Here is a 26,896-nt window from a genome sequence, read left to right as displayed (position 1 = left end):
GGACTTTCTTTTTCCCTTTGTTTTCCCGAAAGCAATTCTTTTATCCTTTGATCTCAGCTAAAACACACTACAGGGAAATTACCAAACATGAACAAAACTAGCTTTTCTGTTGACTGCACCCATCCAAAATGAAGCTGCTTCCTTTGGGCTAGACTAAAATCACAAGATAAGAATTGTTAATTTAACTGCTTCAGTGACTTTCTTTGAACTGAATGCTTATTAAACTTGGAAGGAAAAAAAAAAACTTCTATTTTATGTTGTTACTCTTTTTTTTTTTTTGGTATTCTAAGAGAATCATTTATATGGTGACTTTATGTTAAAAAAAAAAGAGTAAGGTAATCATTTCAACCCTATCAACCTCAAGATAAATGAAGGGGAGGAAAAAGTTCCTTATTCCTTGTTCTTGATTTAGGATATTAAAAGTTTTGCCCACCCCTGATACTGCTCTGTTAACCAGACTTGCAAAGATACATCTTATGAAAGTAGATATCAAAAGAAAAAATTATGAAAAGACCATGAGTCATGCTTATTGAGTTTTTGTGTTTAAAGAAAAATGTGTCAATGAAAAGTGCATAAAAAAGAACTAACATCTTAAGACAGTAAATTAAATTCCATTCTGACACTCTTTCAGCCTTGCTAGGTCCATTGCTGAAGTATCTATATGGTGTTCCTCTCTGTTCCTCTCCCAACATTCAGTAAGCTGTTATTTCCTATAACCATACTTTTGGTTTCATTCCCTTCTGTCCTTTCCCAAGGTGGTCCCCTACTTCAAGTACAGTTTTTATTTCCCTTGGATTACTTTGAAAACCTTCTATCTGGCCTCCACACCTCTAATGCTTCTAGGGATGCAGTATTAATCTTGCTGAACACTATGTCTTAGTCAAGTGGGCCAGAGATGACAAAATAACACAGCTTGGGGGGCTTCAAAACAACAGAAATCTACTTACAGTTCTGAAGGCTGGAAGTCCAAGATCAAGGCTCTAGCAGATTCCTTCTCTGGTGAGGGCCCACTTCCTGGTTCAGAGATGACCATCTTTTTGCTGAGATCTTATATAGCAAAAGGGGTGAGGGATCTCTGTAGGATCTCTTTTATAAGGGCACTAATCCCATTCATTAGGGCTCTGCTCCCTCCGGAAGGCCCCATCACAGCGAGGATTAGATTTCAACACATGAATTTTGGAGGGACACAAACATTCAGTCTATAGCACACCAACACAACAGCATTGAGCACACTACTTTCTGACTCAGAAAACTTCAGCTGTTCTCCTATTGCTCAATAGTCTTTACCTGGTCTCATAGATAGAGGAGCTGCACAACTGGCCTAAACTCACCCAACCAATTTTGCTCTGCCTTAATCCTCCTTACATCCACACTTTTAAAACTTGTAATTAGAAAGTAATCTATTCTGGCCATAAAAAAAAAAACAAAAACAAAAGAAAATCAAACTGTAGAGCTATATAAAACAAAAGATGGTAGGGTGCCTGGCTGGCTCAGTTGGAAGAGCCTGTGACTCTTGATATTATGGCTGTGAGTTTGAACCCCCTGTGGAGATTACCAAAAAAAAAAAAAAAAAAAAGTCTTAAAAAATAATAAACCTTTAAAAAAGTGGTTAAGTGATTGTTTTTACCAACTCTCTCACCCCATTTCTAACCTAGTAACTGCTATTGGGGCACCTGGGTGGCTCAGTCCCTTAAGCATCTGTCTTCGGATCAGGTCATGATGGCAGGGTCCTAGGATTGAGCCCCGAGTTGGGCTCCTTGCTCAGCGAGGAGTCTGCTTCTCCCTCTGCCCCCTCCCCTGCTCATGCTCTCTCTCACTCTCTATTCCTCTCTCCCAAATAAATAAATAAAATCTTCAAAAATAATAAAAATAAAAATAATAAAAAATTAAAAACGTAAACTAGTAACTGCTTTTAATATTTCAGTGTGTTCTTCCTCCCATTAACAAAATATACCTGCATATTGTAAAGACACAGAAAAGTAAAAGTAGAATTACACTTGAGGACTTATCCTTTTTCCATGTAATTTTTAGATATGAATATTTTTTCAAAGTCATGGATGATTTTTAAATGTTTTTAAAGATTTTTTTTTAAGATTTATTTATTTATTTATTTGAGAGAGAGAGAATGAAAGAGAGAGAGCATGAGAGGGGAGAGGTCAGCAGGAGAAGCCGACTCCCTGCCAAGCAGGAAGCCCGATGCACTTGATCCAGGGACTCCAGGATCATGACCTGAGCTTCAGGCAGTCGCTTAACCAGCTGAGCCACCCAGGCGCCCTCAAAGTCATGGATGACTTATTCTTCTTATGGTTGTCTTTATTCTATTAATAAGATACACCATAATTTATTTAATTGATCCCTATTAATGGATACTTGGGCTTCTTCCATTTTTAACACTTTTATAAAATATTTAATTGAATATCTTTGTATCTACGCCTTAGATGCACCTGTGCAAAAGTTGTAATTTTCTCAAAGTGAAATAATTGAATCAAAAGCCATGTTCATATTTATTTTGGAAAAATATTACCTAATATTTTTCCAAAAAGCCTGCACTATTGTATGGCCATTTCCCACCTTCCTTCTTGACAAGAGTAGGTAATAAAAACTACTTTAATCTCTCCACTTTAACAGGTAAAGAATGGTATGTCCTTTTAAACTTTCCATTTAAAAAAATCATTAGTGAATTTGAACATCTTTGCTAGTGTCAATAGGTCTCATATGTCTTTGTTTTGAACTGTTTATTTATTCTGTGCTGGAATTTATGGAGTTGCTGGTCTTTTTCATATTGATTTCTGTGGGCTCCTTGTGAGCTAATCAATTTCACTGTTTCTCTATCATGTGAGATACAAATAATTTCCCTATTCCATTGCTCACATTTACACTCTTAAATGATTTTTTGCCTGTTTTTGCCATAAATAGTGATTTTTTTGTACAATCAAACATATCAATCTACAGTTCATAGAAGAGGTTCTCAAATTAATGTGCATAAAAAAAAAATGACTATCATAAATGTAGACTCCAGGAAAAGAAACCAACATGTTGATTAAATGAAAGAGTTGAGAAGCTTTCCTTCTTTTTCTATGCTCTTGAATAATTTTACTAGATTTAGAAGGATCTTTTCTTTAATGCTAAGAAACAATAGTCTTTTGAAACTAGCTGGTCTTATTCTTTTCTTAAAGTGTGTATTAGCTCCTTGACAAGTATCTGATCTTCTTTCATTTCCTTAGTTATTTTTTTCTCCATTCTGTTCTCAATATTGGTAACTTGCATTTTTCTTTAAAAGCATGTATTTCATATGAGTTTCAAATTTATTTTCAAAGACTTGTGTAAATTAATTTTTTTATCTTTTATAAGTGTGTCTATGTGTATGTAATTTTATATTTCTCGTATTTAATCTGAACATAGTGGGAACATGGTACCACTATATCATATCTCCACACTTATGAGAGAAAGTCCCAAAGTTAGAGATGAAATTAGACCTATATTACAGAAATGAAAATGGCCTCACAAAAGGAGAGAGTTCTCAAAATGAAAGCAATCTAAGGTACTTAAATTATTCATAAAAAAGTACAGATTATAACAAACTTTGTTATTTTAAGCCAGATACACAAGTTAAAAATTTAAGATTTACTCCTAAAATTGAGAAATGCATATAAGTTTCACATGATAAATTAAGAAAAGCAAGGGATAAAAAAATTTTACTAATTCAATGGAAGGGTAGAAAAAAATAACAAAAGAATAGAAAATCAAGGCATATAGAAAGAACAAAGTCAGATGGTAGAAAGAAATCCAAAAACATGAAACATTATAATATAATGTAATGTAAATTACAGTTATGTATTATACAATTATAATATAATGTAAATACACTATAAATGGGCTAAATAGCTTTTAAAAGGTAAATATTTATAAACATGATTCAAAAACTCAACTGTATACTATTTATGAAGTCCACATTTAAAATTTAACAACACAGCACAATAGCCAAACTGTGGAAAGAGCCAAGATGCCCTTCAACAGATGAATGGATAAAGAAGATGTGGTTCATATATACAATGGATTATTACTCAGCCATCAGAAAGGATGAATCCCCAACTATTATCATCAACATGGATGGGACTGGAGATTATGCTAAGTGAAATAAGTCAAACAGAGAAAGTTAATTATCATATGGTTTCACTTATTTGTAGAACATAAGGAATAGCATGGAGCATATTAGGAGAAGGAAAGGAAAAATGAAGCAGGGCAGGGGGGAATCCAAGTGGGAGATGAACCATGAGAGAGTATGGACTCCAAGAAACAAACTGAGGGTTTTAGAGGGGATGGGTTAGCCCAGTGATGGGTATTAAGGAGGGCACCTATTGTATGGAGCACTGGGTATTCTACAAAATGAATCATGGAACACTACATCAAAAGCTAATGATGTACTACTGTATGGTGACTAACATAACATAATAAATAAATAAATACATAAATAAATGAATAAAATTTAATTACACAGAAAGGTTAAAAAGAATCATAGTTCACCTATAACATCAGACAAGCTAAAATATGTAACAACTATAAATCAATAGAGTAAAAAAGTTACTTCACAACAATAAAAAGAACACATCCAAGAACAAATAGCAGCTATAAACTTACATACACATACTGAAGTGGCTTTTACAATGCAGCTAACAAATTTTTACAGAATCAGCAAGAAAATGACAATTCACATAATGACAGTTTTACACAATATCCCAGTGATTAATAAATCAAGCACACAAGATACTAGTAAAGACAGAAGATTTAAACAACGTAACTAACAAACTTTATCGATTGGTCATATATAGATAGTTGCATATTATAATTACAGAATATATGTGAAATTCTGAAACTGACCACATTTTAGAACTCAAAACTTATTTTTAAAAAAGGAAGAATATTGCCATCACATAGAATATGAGATTAAATTAAAATTAATAACATAAAAGGATAATCTGAGAAAATGTAAACATTTGAAATTACAAAACACATACATATGTAACTTTATGTATGTTAACTTTAAACAAATTTAACTATGTAACTTTAAATCTTTTTAAAGATTTATTTATTTGAAAGAGAGACAGAGCTGGGCAAAGGGAAGAGAGAGAGGGATAGGGAGAGAATCTCAAACAGACTCCTTGCTGAGTGGGAAGCCCAACACAGGGCTCTATTCCAGGATCCTGAGATCATGACCTGAGCAGAAATCAAAAGTCAGATACTTAACCAACTGAGCCACCCAGTTGCCCCAATACATATATAATGTTAGAGGTGAATAATCACTGTGGCCATTATAACACACTTAACACTGAAAATGATGACAATAGTCACATAAAAGTTTTTTAGAATTTAAGTAACTCAGTTCTTAGAAATTCATAGCAATAAATTATTTCATATAAAAAGGAAACACAGATCATCATCAACAAAGGTACAACTGAAAAAATTACAAACAGAACAAAGAAACTCTACCTAAGAATAATAGCATAAATTTTTTTTAAATAAAAGAGAAAAATATAAAAATGACTCATATACAAATCCAAACCTATTTATTTGAAAAGACTCCTACATAGATAAACATCTAACAAAACTTATTAAGAGAATAAGAGCAAAGTCACAAACAGTAACAGGAGTAGAAATACACTCTGACAAAATCATACGCTAATGAATTTGGAATTTTAAATGAACTGAAAATTTTCTTGGAGAAATAAAACTTTTCAAATCTGACTGAGCACTTATAACATTCACTGCTTGTAAGTTATATTTTACCAATGTCAGCTTGAGTAGTAAGATGAGATAAAGAAATACGAATTAGATGGGAAGAAATCAATCTCACGAATGATATCACTAGGCACATAGAAAAGCTAAAATAAATAAAAACATTATTAGAAGTGATAAGAATCAGTGAGTTTGCTGAACATAAGAATCTAACATAAAAATTACTCATCTCCCTATTAATTACTAATCAACAAAATATGTAAAGCTGTTTCACAATTGCAACAAATAATATTTTCTATAAATATGTACCAAAATCTGTAATAGAACTATATGGAAAATAATATAAAACTTCATTAAAAACTACCAAAGTCTGTAGTAAAACTATATGAGAATAATATAAAACTTCATTAAAAAACATTTTTAAAACCTCGTAAATAAAAAGGGAACATATAGTCACGGATAAGAAGGTGTAAGAACATAAAGATGCCAAATCATTAAATTATGGGTAAATTGAATGTAATTACAATAAGAATTTGAACATGATTTTAGATGAATTTAACAAGCTTATTTAAAAATATATTCAGAAGAACAAAGAGTCAAATATATCCAAGATAATTTTGAAGAAATACTTTAATTTTGTTTGGTGGAGAGCATGTTTCCCTACGAATACCAACGCTCATTATAAAACTAAACTAATAAAGACAATACAGTTTTGATGTAGGAATAAACAAACAGACCAATTGCATAAAATAGAGATCTCGGGGGGGGGGGGAAACAGGCTGGCATAAATATTATAATTTGGTGCAAAGCAGAGATAGCATTAAAATTACAAATGAGGAAGAAGTAATGTGACCATTCAATAAATGGCAGTAGGACAACTGATTACTCAGATGGAACACAATAAATCCCTGTAACATTTTCACAAATGTATGCCTGTGTATACATGCACATGCACACACATTCACACACATACACTTCCAGATGGTTAAGACTTAAAGTGAAAAAGTAATAATTTATGAAAAATCTAAAAGAAAATATGAAAGACTATATGTATTTGAAGCCAAGCTATGGTAAATTTTTCTTTTCAAAAAAGGAAAGACAAGGGCACCTGGGTGGCTCAGTGGGTTAAAGCCTCTGCCTTCAGCTCAGGTCGTGATCCCAGGGTTCTGGGATCGAGCCCCGTGTCGGGCTCTCTGCTCAGTGGGGAGCCTGCTTCCTCCTCTCTCTCTCTCTCTCTGCCTGCCTCTCCACCTACTTGTGATCTCTCTCTCTGTGTCAAATAAATAAAATCTTAAAAAAAAATTTAAAAAAAAAAAGGAAAGACAAAGTATGCACAATAAATGAATAAATTAAACTACATTAAAATCTGTCAGAAGACACCATGTAAAAAGCAAAACTGCAGGTTGCACCTGGGTGGCTCAGTCAGTTAAATGTCCTACTCTTGTTTTAGGCTCAGGTCATTATCTCAGGATGGTGGAATCAAGCCTTGTTTCAGGCTCCATGCTGATCCTGGAGCCTGCTTGGAATTCTTTACCCCTGCCTCTCCCCCTACCTCTTTCTCTCTGTCTCTAAAAAACAAACAAACAAACAAAAAACAAAGAAAGAAAAAGAAAAAGAAAAAGTGCAAGCCCCTGGCATGAAAATCATCTATTTAGTGTGCATGATTCAACATTTGAAGACAAAAAAAAAAAAAAAAAAAAAAAATTGAAGACAGATAAATCAATTAGAAAATTACAAAGAAACCAACAGAAACATAGCTAATGGATATGAAAAAAAAATTCTAATTTGTGTGTGTGAAAATGTGCCCTATTTTATAAAGGTGAGAAAGACAAAACTGAGCAACTCTGAGGTAACATTTAACCTAGTCAGGTAACCAAAATTTAAAAAAAAAAAATCTAACCATCACAACTAGACAAGACTGTGGAGTAACTGAAACCCTCCTACACCATTGATGGTAATACAAATAGGCTCAGAAAACTTGGAGAAGCCATTTGGCAATATCTGGTCATATTTCAACGTACATATGCCCTACCCTTTGACCTAGCAATTCTACTTTAAGGTGTGTGACCTAGAGGAGCTGTGACATTTATGTGCAAGAATTATGATGAGATTGTTCATTGTCTCATTGTTTCTAGCAGAGAAAACAAAACAAAACAAAATTTAATAACCTGAACAGTTCACTGGCACATAAAGGGATAAAGAAGTAGTGGTATGTTCACACACAGACATAAGGGAGTTGGGGGAAATCGGAGTGGGGAGATGAACCATGAGAGACTGTGGACTCTGAGGAACTAACTGAGGGTTTTGGCAGGGGGTGGGAGGTTGGGTGAGCCTGGTGGTGGGTATTGTGGAGGGCACGTATTGCATGGAGCCCATGGACCATATTCATAAACAATGAATTCTGGAACACTGAAAAGAAATTTTAAAAATAAGTAAAAATTTAAAAAAAAAGAAGTAATGGAAAACAACAGTTAAAAACATGAACTAGTGGTGCCTGGGTGGCTCAGTGGGTTAAGCCTCTGCCTTTGGCTCAGATCATGGTCTCAGGGTCCTGGGATTGAGCCCCGAATCAGGCTGTCTGCTCAGCAGGGAGCCTGTTTTCTCTCTCCCTCTGCCTCCCTCTCTGCCTACTTGTGATCTTTCTCTCTCTGTGTCAAATAAATAAACAAATTACTTAAAAAAAAAAAAAAAAAACATGAACTAGAAGGAAAACACCTGGGTGGCTTAGTCCGTTAAGCCTCTGCCTTAGACTCGGGTCATGATCCCAGGGTCTTGGGTTGGAGCCCTCCATGGAGTTCCTTGATCAGCAGGGAGCCTGCTTCTCCTTTTTCTTCGGCCACTCACCCTGTTTGTGCTCTTTCTCTTCCTCTCTCTCTCTGACAAATAAATAAAATCTTTTAAAAATTAATTAAGTAAATAAATAAATAACATGAACTAGAGCTATATACATTTCCATACAGATAATTGTCATACTATAATCGGAATCTCCTAAAGTTTGTATTATCATTGCAAGATTAGTATTTTATGAGATAAAGCCTTCTGATTTTATCACTTCAGGACAGCATGACCACATGGGCAACCACGGAATAAATTTATTGGACTGGTGACTTCCCTCTAAGACTGAGGCAGAAAGGAAATTTTCACATATATACATTGCACTTCTCAATTTTATTTTGAAGTCTTAAAAAAATCAAAGTCCTCAAACATAGAGCATTACCAAAATTTGGTATGCAGTTGAATGCTTACTGATAAAATTTTAACAGGAGATGATCTGAATTACTTCCATATCATTAGCATTCCGTTTGCTTCTATAATGATTCCTGCATCATTTTCTATGCAGTAGTACAATTGCATAAAATATAAATACAAAATTGATAAGAAAAATGCACTATAGAAAAAGTCCGTTATTTCCAATAGACAGCACTACGATTATTTTTCAGAATGAAAATACACATTTTGCAAGTGTAGTGTATAAAATAATGATTATCCTTTTCTATTATGCATTATGCTATAGAGAGGCCATGAAAAATTAAAATATTTATTCTATTTAAGATAGAAAGAGCAGGATAATTGGCACAGTATCCTCTTCTTTCTAGAGGTTTCCAGGTTCTAAAACTGCCAGACATTTTTTGCCTAGGGCTTTAATGAGCATAAAAGGTCATTAATCCAAGGTCATCATAGCAAACTTCCAAGGGAGAATAATCAGTCATGTAGAAGTTATTTGAATGACCACAGAAGCACAAGACAATTCAACTTGGTGTATTGCACGATCCCTGTTGACCACTTTTCTACACATTATAGCAATACTCAAAAAGCTTACCTTTGGAGGAGGAGAAATATGTTTTAATTTTCAAACTCTCTTAGGTAAAGAAATAAGGGAACCAGCACAATGAGCACAAGCCACGCATACACACACACACACACACACACACACACCCCTCCTGGAAAATGCACGCCTTCCTCAGCTTAAAGCTTGAGCACAAGATCCCATTTCCCCACTTGAGACCATATTCATGAGAGTTTATCTCCGTATACATTTCAAAGTTGCCTCTTATCAAGTGTGTGATACTACACTTTTTCCCCCTCAGCTCCAAAATGGTAGCAATGAGTATCTCTCCCAGCTTTGTGGTAGGGATAAAAGCTTAATTAACATTTTTAATGTAACATCTAGGAGAATGGCAAGCAGTAATATGTACATTCCAAAATAGTAGACTTTTTTGTTAGGTGTTGCACAAAACCCTAACAGACAATAATAAGTATTAACCAAACATTTTTTTTTTCCTTCTTTAAACCCTGTTCAGTTTAACATTTGTTTAACTCCTGCTCTGTGTTAGGCATGTGATAATTAAATAAGGAATAGTCTGGGGCAAGAAATCCAAATATTTAGTAGGGAAGACACAAGTAAAATATAATTGTAATATAATCTAATAAATAAGACTTTTGAATGAATAAATAAAAGATAAGATATAAGAATTCCCCAGGGCAGGGAAACAATCCAACAAAGTGATAAATGGAAGGTCTCATAAAGAAAGCAACACCTTAGTTAAGTATCGAAGGATAAATAATAAGCCAGAATTTTTTAAATGGAGAAAGATGTTTCAGGCAGAGGGAACAGGCTAAGCATATATGCTTGAGAAATATAAATCCTCAAGTTGGGTAACAAGTGCAAGGAATTAAATGTCAGGCACAAATTAAGGCAATGAAGCTCCTGAGATGGGCGAAGGCCAGGTCATGGGAACTTCATATGATAGGGGCAGAGAAAAAGCATCTCTAGATGGATTTTTTAAAAGGTCAGATTTATTTGGGATAGCGTTTTCTGGTTGGTGGATGGATTTCAAAAAGGTCAAGCCTGAAAAATGGGAGACCAATTAAGGAATTATTATAAAAGTTCAGGTGAGAGAGACAATGAGAGTCTCAACGAGATGGTGAGTTAGGGCAAGACTGTAGGAATATTTAGGAAGTTAAGTTGAGAGGACTTGGAGGAGTTAAGGGAAAATGCTAAGGTTAACATGATTCTTGGATTTCATACTCAAGTGGCTGGGCGGATAGAGAGCTGCATATCTGGATTGCAGATAAAAGAGAGAGAGAGGGAGAGAGATTTGGGGTAAAGAAGATGATGAGCTAAGTTTGAGGAGCTTTGGGAGAATCAGGATGGCAGATCCTGAGGATATCAGCATGTGTGCAGTAAAAAAAAAAAAAAAAAAAGCAAAAACAGAAAAATGGAGGCAGAGAATTCAGGGTGATGGGGGAATGGATTTGAGCCAAACTTTAGGGAGTCTGTGCTGGGAAGAAACAGAGTATAGAAATGCATTAAGAGGGCACCTGGGTGGCTCAGTTGGTTAGGCAACCACCTTCCGCTCAGGTCATGATCCTGATTCCGGAGTCCCGGAATCAAATCCCGCATAGGGCTTCCAGCTTCATGGGGAGTCTGCTTCTCCCTCTAACCTTCTTCCCTTTCATGCTCTCCCTCTTCCACTCTCTCTCTCTCTCTCTCAAATAAGTAAATAAATTAAATCTTTTTTTAAAATGCCATAAGAAAATGCTGAAAGAAAGGATAAGTCTTCTTATAAATCCCTAGGAAGAGGAACTTGAAGACATCAGCAATCTTATATTGAATGAAGCTCCACTTGAAAACAATTTACATCCTCCCCCAGTTTTTCAAAAAGATTTTCTGGTCATTTTAATTTATCTGAAGATAAGCAGTATGTATACTGAATGCATATGTCCTAGAGCATGTACAGTTATATAAAAGTCAGAGAAATTTTTGTACCCCCAACATGGGTTTTTGCTTGTTTTGATTTTTCCCCCCTCCTTATACATTTCCTACTGAAGCAAAACTTAAATGAGATGTTCTCCTAATACCTATCCAATCTTGTAGGAAATGGATGCAGTCTCACCAGGAATGTAAATCCTTTCTCTGAATAAGGAAAGAACCTCCATGTTCAAGATTTATATTCCACCAAACACCAGAAGCAAACATTTTAAAGAGACCTTTCATAAAGGACTTGAGAAGAATTCACCAAGTATTTGGCAGGGATCTGATTTGTATTTGTTCAATCAAGACCGAGTGCCTCCCAGATTCCAAACACTATGCAACGTGCTGGGAAAGAAAGATGGATGGGGGGGCACAGGTCCAGCATCTCATCGGACATCCTACAGTCCACAGACGACAGAGGCAAATGAGCAAATCACTACCATCATGGGCCGGCCTTCTAAGAAGGATACAAGATGCTTTCTGAGCTTAGAGGAGAAAATGCTCAAAGTGCTATTTTTATATTAATTAAATTGCCACCTTTATAAGGGACCATATATTTAAAAATGAACACTGCATAAATTAAAGTAGAACACTATATTAAACTCCTAACCATGGGAACCATGGTTTTCTCTTCCTCAGCTTGGTCATAAGTGTCTTGACATTGAAGAAACAGGTTTTCTTTTGGTTTGGGGAGATTCCACATTGGGTTTTGTTCTTGTCTTCCTAAATAATGCAACCTGGGTTGCAATAACATTTAGAAAAAGAAGTTGGTGTTTGTTTATGGAAGCAAATAACAGGACATCTGTTATTATTATAAAATTTAAAGAAAAAAGTTATTAAGAAAGCTCAATTCAGTGTATGCTCTATTTCTTATAAATCAACAGATAAAATTAGCATGCTATTATTTATGCAGTATTTCCACATAAAAGAAGTTGTAAAAAAAACACAGAAAAATAATTTTCTAACTCTTAGTTTTTTCTCCTTTTACCCCAAGTGCTGAGCAAGAACAAAAAGCTATTTTTACGTGTATTTTCAATTACGATGTGTAAATGCATCCTTTCCTTGAAAATACCAGTATCTTATCTCCATATTTCCTATTTTGTTATAGAAAAAGACGACTGTCCCATAGATTTACATGCCTTGCTCTCCTGCCCTAGAGATGCATATTCAACAAAGAATAAAAAGGTTTAGACAGTGAGAAGCAGCCTTAATTCATGGGCAGTCAAAATCAGATGAATGTTGCTCACATCAATTTCATTAGGATTCATAAAGGCAGTCTCCATAGCAACATCGTTTTCACAAAGCACAGAAATGCTGCATTTTATTTTATTTTTTAATAGAAAACCCAAGGGTCAGATTATCATTTTTGCCCCCATATCCCATTCATCCTCTACCCTCACGCAGGTCTGATAGCATTCAAAAGGAGCTTTATGGACATCAAAGATGGCTCCATATTTAAGTGGAATAATACTCTTAGCCAAGTTTATTATAGAAATGTATAGTGTTGGTGGATTGGGGATAAATCTGAGGGGAACTACTCCTGAAATTAGAAACATATTACTTGACCCTAACCTTGAAAACTTGGGAGCTCGTTATTTAAACATGACTGGTAAATCCAACAAAGGAGTTCCTCTAAGAGTCAAATAAAATCCAACTTGTGTGACCAAAGAGCTTAGGGAAACATTTGGCCTCTTTTTGCTTTTTCACTTTCTTTGAGGATTAAGTTTAGGAGGATGATTATAGTTTTAATAATTCCTCATTAATAAAAATGCATTTATATTATCCCTTGAGGTATGGTTGCTTTTTTGAGAGAGAGAGAGTTAGAGAGAGACAGAGTGCAAGTGGGATGAGGGAAGACAGAGGGAGAAGGAGAAAGAGAATCTGATGCAGGCTCCACGTACCAGCAAGGAGCCTCACACAGGACTCCAACTGGAGGCTCCATCTCACCACCTTGAGATCATGACCTGAGCTGAAATCAAGAGTCTGATGCCCAACCGACTGAGCCACCCAGGGGCCTTAGGTATTGTTCCTTTTAAAATGTGTTCTTTTTTCTTCATGAAAGATAATGGCAGAAGAAGAAATGTAGGGAACAATTGGTAATAATTCTTTACAAACTAGGTTATTCAAGGGATTATTCCTAGAAAAAGTAAAATTCTGTATTAATTTAAAATGATCTTGTCCTGGTATTCAAGCACTGAATCTCTAATCTCTTTTTGGTTTTAATGCTAAACTGCCTTTTAAGATTATAATTGTATTACAATTATATAAGTGAATTTTTTTGGACAAATTCTAAAATAGACTTTTACCCAAGAGAGTAGAATAATTCCATCATGAATAAGTGCCTATTTACTCAATAAACTAGAATGAGTTGGAGCGCTCATGGTCCATTGACTAAATATGTAATTAGGTGAGAAGTTTTCTGATGTTTTTAAATCAATCTGTGTATACATCAGGCAAGCCAGAGCGATGCTGATGAAAATATTTCATGTGATGTTAAAAAAGCACTTGTTTTGTATATAAAAGATTCCTAAAATTAATTTGCATCAATTACAATTACAAAAATGCAGAAGAAAGTATGATATTCAAGTATATAGATAGTATAGACCTTAACAGACCCACCGATACACTTTTCTTTTGTAATTTGCTTGAAAATAATGGAACTAATGCTATTAGAAGGGAAGTATGTAATAGCAATAAAAGGTCACTTTTGTCCATTCTATTGAAATGTACAATGCCAGTTATAGAGTTTCAAGACATAAAATATAGCTTTTTACGTTAGGATTTGCATTTATGAGAAGCGTAAAATGTCCTTTCCTCAAAGAGTATTGGAATAATGGAAAAATGGAATAATGGGAAAAGTTAGTGTGAAGAAATTACAAACTCTTTTTTTTTGAGGGGAGGGAAGAGAGTGAGAGAGCAGGGGGAGGGGTAGAGGAAGAGAGAATCCTAAGCACGCTCCATGCCCAGGGCAGACCCCAAGGTGGGGCTCACTCTCATGATCCTGAGGTCATAACCTGAGCCAAAATCAAGAGTTGGACATTTAACCGGCTGTGCCACTCAGGCACCCCAAAATTGCCAACTCTAATGAAGCACAGAAAAATTGACAAATAACTAAAAATTCTAAATAGATACAAAGACAGTAAAGTCAAGCAAGCTTCTGAAGACAAACCAGTTTAAAGATTGTAAAAATATGTTAAACATCAACATCTCACTTTGATGTTATCTTCATTTGAATATGGAGTATTTACACATGGCAAAACTTTCTTATTATATGAAAGGATCAAAAGAAATAAAATATTATTTACCTTTTTAAGAGGTTTTATTTTATTTTTTCATGTTCTTTTATTTTTTCAGTGTTCCAACATTCATTGTTTATGCACCACAACCAGTGCTCCACGCAATATGTGCCCTCCTTAATACTCACCACCAGACTCACCATATATACATTGAATAAATGTAGTCTGCCTATTGCTTACATCATTGCAGTATAATTTTACCAATACATGGTTCGAGAATAGTCTGTAAGCATAATAATTCAAATTTTTCTTTTACATTAATATTTGCTATTTAAAACCCTCTAGACAATTTCTTATCATTTAAATCATTGAGTCAAATAGGAACTTCTTTTGTATCAGAGACTTATTATTGCATTTACTTACCTCTGCCAATATTTCTCACCTTATCTGTCTGTTCTGGTGTCTCTCATTTTTCTAACCCCAAAACACCTTCATCACCAGCCTAACCTGTTGTGGGTCTTCTGCACACATTTCTCACTCTTCTCTGTATCCACCTTAGCCTTCCTCTAAACCCCAGACTATCTGAAACAGTTTTTCCATTCTGCCTGCTATCTTGCATCCCTCTGTTCCTTTAAAAAGCGGTGCAAGGGGCACCTGGGTGGCTCAGTGGGTTAAAGCCTCTGCCTTCGGCTCAGGTCATGATCTCAGGGTCCTGGGATCGAGCCCTGCATCGGCCTCTCTGCTTAGCGGGAAGCCTGCTTCCTCCTCTCTCTGCCTGCCTCTCTGCCTACTTGTGATCTCTCTCTGTCAAATAAATAAATAAAATCTTTAAAAAATTTTTAAAAAAATAAATAAAAAATAAAAAGTGGTGCAAGTCTTACATCTTTTGAAAAACTTTTCTCAACCAACCTCACTTTTTCTTATATCTACCAGTAGAATATCCATCTATGGTGTGTCTGTAATTATTATTCTGTTCTATTCTTTAGGCTCCATGTATACTTCCTCTTTCCCTTCATGTTGTCAATTCCAAAGTGTAGGGAGAGTGTATATTAGGTAATATATAATGAACATTATTATATAATAAACATTTAATATGCAATAGATATGTGAAATAAATATATAACTTGAACAGGATATGACTTCTGACAAATGTATTTGAGTGATTGTGGAACTTCTAATTTATAAAGTATTTTCAAATTTCCCCCAAATAGCTGAATTGTGATTTAATACATGATGTAATTGTACAAATAAATTTTAGCTTGAGAGTATATCCACTAAACAATGTGATTATGCAGAAACTATTACTGGTTAAACTTCATATTTATGTTTAATGATGACCTGTTTCCTCACCACATCTTCTCCAATGAAGACCCCAGGTAGGTCCAAGGGGGCCATGATCACTGAGTATTCTCTGGCCTAATAGCCCCTCTTAATGCTTTGCTGCAAATTTGCCCCTTGAATTTATCAGCCAAAACTGTAACTTCCATAGAATCTGTGGGTCGGTGTTATCATTTCCCCAAGCCTAATCATCTGCAGGATACTTGGGACACTACAATTTTTGCCTAGTTTAGGAACAATTTTCTTTTGATACTCTTCAATGTATGGCTTAAATTGCATGACAATCACAAATGTTGGGATGATGTGCATAAAACAGTATACAAATACATAATACATAACAAGTAAATAAATATACCTACATATCCCATTTCCCATTGATAGGATAAATCATCCCAGAAAATACCACCCTTTCTTTTTTTTTTCCGTTCTTTCTTTCATATATATATATATTTATCCAGTGGCTGAAAAGCCTGATGTGGCCAGTCTCAATATGAAGAAACTATTGTGTCTCATGATGAGGGCATTTATTCCTTAGGCTTTACAATCTCCAAACTAATATATTCCCAAGTTGGGGGACAGAAACAACTTTTTGTATGCTTATATAAATATGAGAATTGCCACCTTTACTTCTACACACTATTCTCAGAATTAATATATTCTGGTAATGGGAGAATGAGCAATATATATTAGCTTCTGGTTCATACTGAATCTTACAAAAATAGTATCTCAGCTCGGTTATAATAATCACAATAATCCTTTCCTTTGTTCTGGAAGACTGGAAGCTTCTAACTGTCAGAGGACCTGAGAAGACTAGTGAATCCAGTGATTCTTGACCACCCCCTTTCCTCCTCCTCCCTCTCCTCCCCATCTACCCCCATCTCTTCCTTCTCTTCTATCTTCTTCCGCCTTCTTCCTCCTCCCTCCTTCCTCCTTCCTCCTTTCTTCTTCTCCTTCTTTTCCTTCTTCTGAGTTTTTTGGTCAGAAGCAATGTTATATTTGGTGCTATGATGAAGTTTTCAGATCAGTATTTAAAGGCTGAAGGTACTTATAGAATGGTAAAAAAGATAGGAAATCCAAACCTAAGATGTGAGTGTCAGTCAGGAAAGATAAATTATTTCCTTCCATAATGGAAGGAGTCCAAAGTAATCAACATGGAGCCCAGAAAATTGCTGGTATCCCCACACGTATGGTTCTATATTAAAGGGGATATCTATCAGAAAGCTTTCAGATGCAACTGAGATAATGAATACTTAATATGGTAGGCTGAATAATGGCCCCCAGTGATATTCAGGTCCTAATCCCTAGAACCTGTGAATGTTACCTGGCATGGGAAAAGGGACCTTGCAGATATGATCGAGTTTAGGATCTTGACATAGAAGATTATTCTGGATTTTGCAAGTGGACTTTAACTATAATTATCAAGTGTTCTTATAAGTGGGAGACAGAGGGAGATGCAGCCTCAAAGATAGAAGGCAATGTGAGGAAACAGAGAAATTTGAGATGCTACACTGCTGGCTTTAAAGATGGAGGGAGGGGGCAAAAGCCAAGGAATGAAAAAAAAAAATGTATAGGAAAAGAAACTGATTCTCCCAACAGCATCTGGAAGAAGTATGACCTTACCTATACCTTGATTTCAGCCTGGTAAAATTGATTTTATAATTCTGACCTCTAGAATTGTAAGAGAATAAATGTTTTGTTTTGTTTTAAACCACCAAATGTGTGGTCATTTGTTACAGCAGCCCTATGACACTAATACATCCAGTAAAAAGTGTCTTAAATAATAAAGATTTTATCCTCTCATGTCACTGCCATACAGGGTTAATTCAGCAGCTCAAAAATGTCCAGGTATCTGGGTCAAATTTTTCTGTGAATCTCTTGGCCCTCTTCTCCATATGGTAAAATTGCTACCACAGTTCTGAGCCTCATGCTTTGCTGTGATGATATCCAAAGGCAGAAAGAAAGGATTGGGGGGCGCCTGGGTAGCTCAGTGAGTTAAAGCCTCTGCCTTCAGCTCAGGTCATGATCTCAGGTTCCTGGGATCGAGCCCCACATCGGGCTCTCTGTTCAGTGGGGACTCTGCTTCCTCCCATCTCTCTCTACCTACCTCTCTGTCCACTCTTGATCTCTGTCTGTCAAATAAATAAATAAAATCTTAAAAAATGGAAAGAAAGCAAGGGTAGGTATTTATTTATTATGTATATCTCTCTTCTCTCAGGATATAACTATTGAGAAAGCAATCACTAACATCTGCCATGTGGGCTCCGGTTTTATTTCTGCTGATGGCAAATCGGACCGCCAATCATCAGATAAGACTTGGTAAGGAACTGTCCATATTATTAAACCCCTGCATTTCTGTTGTCTTGGCTCCCTTAACACAACTGAGCAAGGATTGGGGTTATTGGAGAACAAGACTGGCTGATGTCTACAGAGCAGATGACATTGTCTACCTGGTTATTAAGATCTGTCTCTTTAGAACTGCTAGGACAAATTGCCACAGAGTAGAGGGTATAAACAAGAACAGAAATTTCTCACAGTTCTGAAGGATAGGAAGTCCAAGATCAAGATGCCAACAGATTGCATATCTAGTGAGGTAACTCTTCTTGATTTGCAGATGGCTATCTTTTTGTTGTATCCTTTCATGGCAGACAGCAGATGGAGAGCTCTCTTCCTCTTCTTGCAAGGACACTAATTCTGTTATGAGAGTTCCATCCTCATGACATAATTACCTTCCAAAGTCCTCACCTCCAAATACCATCACGTTTTGGCTTCAACATATGAATGGTGTGGGAGGAGAGACAGAAACATTCAGTCCATTAAGCAGTGGGCATTCATATAGAACATAAATAACCTCGTCCTTGAGTCTCGTCCATATATCTCTTCCCCAACCTTCTTTCTCCCCAGTTTTCATAATCCAAACCAAACAACAAATCTAAGGAAATAATGTTAACCTGTACTTTAGGCTCTTCTTCCAGGCAAAATGGACCATCCCTGTAGAAATCTCTGCCTCCTTTCCTTTCTCTGGAAAGAATTTCATTCTGCATTGTCCATCAGAGTCATACCTGCTGGGGTTGTAATGTTGCACATCTACTTAGAGCCAGTTTTAAAATTTAGGGAGGAACCTTCTGTAAGCTCGGATTTATTCTCTTATTTTTCCTCAGCCAACAGCTCAAATGGAACTCCCCATGAGACTCTAACTGTGGACTGTGGAACAGGTGGCAGCAAGTTGTATGCTAGGAGTGAGAAGAATCTATTCCCATGGTTTAGTTGTGTGCTCTGGCTCAGGCAGTACCTGATCCCATATATGCCATTTCCATCCCATAATACAGTGGCATTAGTTGTGTGCTCTGGCTCAGGCAGTACCTGATCCCATATATGCCATTTCCATCCCATAATACAGTGGCATGGGCAGGCCGTCCTTTGTGGACTGGTAGATCAGAAAACATCCAGTTTACCAAGAACACTACTGTCCTCAAGGTTTGCATCAGGGACTCAACTTCTATCTTCCAGTTTCCAATAACATGCCAAGAGCTGTTTTTTTGAAAGAAAACATGTTATTTGACCAAGCAGGCATGATTTTGTTCAAATATCTTCAAGAAGTGGCTTTCAAAAATTGGAGCCTCAGGACTCTGTAAGAAATGCATTTTAATTTGTAATCCAGTATAACATGCTCAGAAGATCTTGAGCAAAATAAACAAGTTTTAATAAATGTTGCCCTTACTACAGGCAATGTACTCTGATACTTTGCCTTCCAATTCTATCATCTTTCGTATTTTTAAAAATGCTGCTCAAGACCTGCTAAATGAATTTCACAACTCACTAATGGGTCACAACACACAGTTTGAAACACGCTGCCCTAGAGGCCTCACAGGAATTCTACTGGGATTTGCTAGAAGAACCATATTACAATCCAATCAGCTACAGAAAGTTCAAGCAAAATTGATTCTGCTGGTTCAAGAGGTCCCAATGACAGAGCTGCTTGCCCTGCAGGACCTATGGAAGAAGCTTCTCTGGGCCACACTTAAGCTCAGCAGCCCACGGGGTCACCCAGTAAGTGGCTCAGAGCAGCACCCTGCCCCCAGTGTGATAAACATTGCCATCAAAATTAAAGGAGCCGATGAAGCATATTTTTCCTTCTCCTAACACAAGATACGGTAACTTTTCTTTCACTTTTAAGGGATTTAACTACATTCTTTAGTAGTGGGAATGACATGCTTCAAAGACTATCCGAAATACCTTTCTTACTGACAGAGTGGGTGGGAGATGAATCACACTCTGGGAAGTTGGAGGAAAGAAGTGACACAGGAGAAGCGCCTGAGAGACAAAAAGAAAAGCAGGAAAAACTTACTAGGTGCCGGGTGGAGCCTGAGGGAAGAGAAGGAGTAAGAAGGTGCAGGAGGTCAGACAGTCATGTTCAGGCTTATGAAAGGGGTAAATTGCTAAAAGCAACCAGATAAGTTGAGGAACCTCAGAACAGTAGGTTTTTCTTTCCCCTCAACACACCCTGGGGTATTTTTCTGATGTCTTAGATGAGGGACATATACAATAATGTGTCAACCAGGCTGGAAATGGCTGATGGGCATAATGTGTTGGAAGAAGACAAAGATTATCAAACTGATTTCTCTTAGATCTGAAATCAATGTGGTGGAAATTTCTAGTTTCCCATGTGCCAAAAGAAAGAAGCAGACAGCTCATACATGGGCCAACTCTCAAAAAAAAAAAAAAGAAAAAAATCACACAGGAATGCAAAAGAATCCCACAGGAGGGTGATGTTGGGATCCCTTGCAAAGGACTGGGAGGTAAAGGTAGCAATGGAAACTCCAGTGGATTCTCAGCTGCAGGAAGATGTGGACGAGATGCCCAGTTAGGGATGACCTGAAGATTGTCAATTATGCCTCCCAAAGAACCAGATGCCAGAAGTCTGAGCTCCAGAGCCCAGGAGAGTGGAGTGCACAGAGAAGTTTCACAATCCTCAGACATCAGCAGGGGTGACTACACAGAGCACAAAATAACCAGAAAGCCAGCTGTACCATGGTAAACACCATAGTAGGTGCCCAGCTAGACAAAAGACCCATGACAATCTTGAGGACACACAACAATTCACACATAAATCTGGGACCCCTTGTCTTGTCTTCATGGAAACGTGTGAACTGCCTTTTCATTTGGGACACAGGAGGGAGAACAGAAATATGAGCCTGGAAGGGAGTTTGACTTTTTCTTGCCCTCAGTGGCAATGGGAGTTTTGGGGAATTATTGATCTATTTTGGCAAATACGAAACTATTACACTTTATAACGTAATGACTTTATAGGCATACATAATTGATCCTACTACAGCTTTGAACTAAATTTAAGTTTATGAAATAATGTGAAGGTGTAATCTTTGAAAGTTATTCATGCACCAAAATGATCTGTGTATGTTGAGCTATAGTGAATAAGGAAGAATTCATTTTCTTTGGAAAAAAAAAAGAATATTGTGAATAGATAGAAGTTGTCTATCTATTCATTCAGCAGACAATGAAATGGTGGTTGGGTGCTGTCATGATAAAGCACGCAATCCAAAACTGCACTTTCCAAATAATAAATGAGAACAAGAGACATCAAACTGCTTAGTCAATGTCCCACACAAAGTTAATAGCAGAACCAGGACCAAAATACAATTTAGTAAACTGTTTATTCCAAAAATTAATACTTTTAAACTCTCTTTTATGTATACCTAACCTAGATTTGCAATCAGGTTATAAAAATGGAAGAAACATCCGTATATTAAATTTCTACTCACTCCACATCAGCTGAAAAGGTGATGCAGGAGATAAGTAAAATACTTCAATAACCTACTTTTGCAGGTTTCATGTATTATGTATGAGCAAGAAGGGTATATAATTGCCATTATAACCTCCAAGAGGAGATTAGAGGGTAAAGAGAATTTTTCGTTAAGAACCCGGTGGTATACAAGTAAAACATACATCAGGGAGATGATTAATTATCACAACAATAACAAATATTTAGCTGCAGGTCTAAAGACAGAAAGTTAAACTAAAGTAATAGGTAATGGCATCTGCTCCGAAAATAATAATAGATTGTGTTCATAACACATACTGAACCACATTCAGGTAAGCCAAAGTCCTAGACTAACACCACAACTTTAAATACAGACGTGTGTATAAGCTCTCATTTGCGCAAAGTTCTTTTCAGACTCAGAAATAGAGTTTTAGATTCCCAACCTACATCTTTGTTCTTCAAAGGGGCAACATTACTACTTGCCTCCCACTCATCTATTTCCCCTGCTCTTATCTCACTTTCTACATCTTCTTAATAGCCTGTCTTCACCCTCTTGAGTCCGGCTAGTAGATGTTCTGGTTTGGCTCATGAATTCCCCTTCCTGACTGATAAGCTTCTACCCCAGTGCTGACTTCTCCCCCTTCCCCCATGTGGTTACTCTCCACAGAAAAAAGCCACCTGATCAAAGTCTTGTCCGCTTCTCAGAGGCTGCCAGCATTTGGAGACTGGTAGATATGAGGGTACAGAGGCCTAGACCTCTTACTCTATCTGGGACGACTCCAGCTCCAGCTGCCCGCAACCTGGTGGAGGCATGGCTGTGGTTGCCATCGTTGAACTGAGCCTTTCTCCCTCTCCAGTTCCACTTCCTTCACACTCCCCTAATGTTGATCCCAGGATCACTCCCCAAGCGCAGCTTCTTGAAGTCCCAAGTCTGCCTCAGAGTCCAGCTTCCTGGGGAACCTGTCCATAACATACTCCCACTTTCCCTGAAATCCCAAACTCTCCATGAAGTTACTCATGTTAAACAGAGCTGTTTTGCTACTATTTGTTTTTTTCAAAGCTACTGAAACTCATGTAAACAACCACCTCCAAATAATCAACATGAAATCATATTGATTGTATATATTTAAGCATCTTTTTATTGTGATGAAAAACACATAACATGAAATGTACCATTTTAACAAAGTTTTAGGTGAAAAGTACAGAATTGTTAACAACATAAACAGTGCTGTTTCATAGATTTCTAGAACTTTTTCATCTTGTATGGCCCATTGCAAGAAGCAACTTTCCACTTCCGAGGTTCCCCAGCCCCTGGTAACCAGCAGTTTACTTTTCTATTTCTATGAGTTTAACTAATTTAGGGACACCTGGGTGACCCAGTTGATGAAGCAGCTGCCTTTGTCTCAGGTCAATGTCTCAGGGTCCTAGGATCGAGCTCCACATGGAGACCCCTATTCAGCAGGGAGGCTGCTTCTCCCTCTCCCTCTGTACCACCCCCCAACCCCACTCATGATCTTGTGCTCTTTCTTTCTCTGAAATAAATAAAATCTTAAAAAAAAAAAAAACACCTACTTTAGATCCCTTATATAAGTGGCATCATACAGATTTGTCTTCTGTGATTGGTTTATATCACTTAGCATTATATCCGCCAGAGTTTTCCATGTTGTCATGTATGACAGGATTTCCTTCATATCCAAAGCTGGGTAATATCCCATTGCATGTACACACCACATTTTCTTTATCCATCCATCCTCTGATGGATATTTAGGTTGTCTGCACCTCTTGGCTATGGCGAATGATGCTGTAATGAACATGGAAATGCAAACATCTGTTCATAATCCTATTTTCAGTTCTTTTGGATACATACTCAGAAGTGCCTTTTATAATGAACTATTCCATTCACTGGTTAACCCTTCATACATGCCTTAATATCCTTATTGATCAATGGGAAAATATAAAAATCTATTAATTTGGATTCTGTTTACAATATAATCTTTGCACATTATGTTGTTCTAAATCTCAGGAAATCTGGGTAGGGGTTATTATTTATAGGGCTGATTTGATCCTGCCCAAGATGAAAGTCATGAACCAGAACAGCTTTTCATAATCTATGATTTGTAAATGTTCATTACTATGTCAAAGTATTCCAGACGGTTCATGACAACTGTTTCTACTTCTCTAATGCTCGTCAATTCATGAAACAAAATTTTAAAAAGTTTTCTTTGCAATGGAACATGGAGTGGGCTGGTAGAGTTCAGGCGAGTGGTGTTAATTGGCTCTTGAGCATCACTCATGGATGTATGAGTCCGTTTGAAACTGACTGAACAGCAAGGTAGTTTTGAGGGGCACAAAGGTTTAATACTTATTTTTTACTACTTTTAATTTTGGTCATAACCCATATAATGTGTACCCATACTAGACCTTCATTAAAAGCAGGAAGCATAAAGAACAATGATTTTAAGTGAAATATAATGAAAGGCATACAAAAGACAAAAATCTCAAGTTTTGTTTCATGGTAATCTTTACTAGATCTAGCCGATCAAAATTCTTAACTAATGGGGCACTGGGCGGCACTGTCGGTTAAGCATCCAACTCTTGGTTTCAACTCGAGTCTGATCACAGGATTGTGAGAGTGAGCCCCACTTGGGCTCTGCACTCAGTGCAGAGTCTGCTTGTGTTTCTGCCTCCCTGTTCCTTTGTCCCTCCTCCGAGCTCTGTCTCTCTCACCAAAATAAATATATTAAATCTAAACAAAAAAATCTTAACTAGTATTTTTTTTTAAGATTTATTTATTTATTTGAGAGAAAGAGAGCACATGAGTGAGTCCAGGCAGGGGCAGAGGGAGAGGGAGAAGGAGCCTTCCCGCTGAGCAGGGACCCAGAGTTGGACTCAGGGATGGATCCCAGGACCAGGAGATCATGACTTGGGCTGAAGGTCGATGTTTAACTGACTGAGCCACCAGGCACCCCCTTAACTAGCATTTTAGAGGTATTTTTTGAACTTAAAAGTTAGTATTAAAAGGACAAAACACCTGGATGAAATACCTCTAACTTGACCTTTACATTTTTGGAAATAATGATTACCTAAACTCACAAAACATTTTTGTAAATCATGACTGAAATAATTTTAAATGGCTTCTCCTATTAGTTCACTTAAAAACAAAACACAAAATTACGAGAAAAAAAATTACAAATTGCAAAATTTCCTAACACTGGATAATGAAAATTGCTTCTGTATGCATTCAATAGCATAATACTTAATATTCCATATGTATTTGATTTCCAAAATAAAATGCATCATTTAATTTTTTTGTATATTTCTAAATCACACTTTTCTTGTATAATTAATTTAAAAAAAATTAATGGGTAGATGTCATTTATCATTGGTAAAAAAGCCTAACTCTTATATGTCTTAAGAATAGTCATAAAAATGTACTAAAATGTAACATATTACACTAGTGTGTCTCAGGAGACACTGTTTCCTGGGTCTATCTCAGCAGAGAGAATACATTTAAATGAAGCACCAGCGCGACATCCAAGGGAAATTGGAAGGCAATTTAAATTTTTACTGCTGCTTTCGGAAAGCATTAAAGAGGGACTATAATTTTAACTCTGCTCAAAATGTGTTTAAAATCTTTTTATCTGAGACTCTCTTTCAATATCTTACACAACGTGGCAAGGCAGTTGCTCCTCAGCTTCCTTCTGATTTTCACCTCACTCCTCCAAACTCTTTCTCCTTCATCTTTGCAGTTGCTTCCATGCTTCTGATTAACTTATATGTGTAAAATAATATAAAATAAAAAGACACCCCTGGGAGCTGCTCAAAGCAATAAAGGACTCTTTCTTTTAATAGGGAGGTGGGGGGGGGTGCCTGGGTGGCTCAGTGGGTTAAAGCCTCTGCCTTCAGCTCAGGTAGTGATCCCAGGGTCCTGGGATCGAGCCCCACATTAGGCTCTCTGCTCAGCGGGGAGCCTGCTTCCTCCTGTCTCTCTGCCTGCCTCTCTGCCTACCAGTGCTCTCTGTGTGTCAAATAAATAAATAAAATCTTAAAAAAAAAAAAATAGGGAGGTGGGGAAGAGGCCCTGAATATCCATTTCAATATGTTTTCTTTGATAATTTCCTACTAATATTCTTTTTTAAATTGATATATGATTTACAGTCTATAAAATGTACAGATCTTAAATGTACAGCTTGGTGAGTTTTGACAAATACATACACCTGTGTTCACAGTATTCAAACTATATAGAATATTTCCATTAGCCCAGAAAGCTCATTTGTATCCCTGTTAGCCAGTTGCCCACAATCAGTAGAGCCAACCAGTGTGATAATTTCTATAATCATTTTGTGATTTATCCATATTTTTCAGGTAGCAGTACTTTGTTCCTTTTTAGTGCTAAGTAGTAGTCTGCTGAATGAGTATACCGTTATCTGTTTATCCATTCTCTTTTGAGGTACATTTGGCTTTTCTAGTTTTTGGCTCTCTTGCTACTTTGTGTTTAGTAATATATTGATTTACTACGTTTTTACTTAAAACCGCATTGTTAATTTCTTTTTCTAAAAATATTTATTTATTCATCTGATAGAGCACAAGTGGGACTGGCGGGGCAGAGGGAGAGGAAAAGAGAGAGAGAGAAGAAGTCTGTGCAGAATGCAGAGCCTGACGTGGGGCTCAAACTCACTACCCTGAGATCATGACCTGAGTCAAAATCAAGAGTCAGACACCCAACTGACTGAGCCACCCAGGCACCCCTTAACCATTGTGTTAATTTCTTATTAACATACATAATGTTATACATACATAATGTTATACATAACATACCAGCCAAAATTTGAGTCAAACAGTAGCATATTTAGGGCAGATTGTGTAGCAACCAGAACGCTTATAGTCTGTTAGGTGGGATGTCAATTATTATACTCACTGTGGAGAGCAATTTGGTGATATTTAAGAAAATTGTAGGAGCACATTCACCACTATCCAGTAATTTTGCTCTTATTTATACATTTTCAAGAAACTCTCAGACACATGCATAAGGAAACATCTACAAAAATGCTCATAGCA

Source organism: Enhydra lutris, unplaced genomic scaffold, assembly GCF_002288905.1.
Source record: "Enhydra lutris kenyoni isolate GAN:26980312 unplaced genomic scaffold, ASM228890v2 scaffoldscaffold2, whole genome shotgun sequence".
Lineage (NCBI taxonomy): Eukaryota > Metazoa > Chordata > Mammalia > Carnivora > Mustelidae > Enhydra > Enhydra lutris.
Note: the sequence above shows the minus strand (reverse complement) of the source record.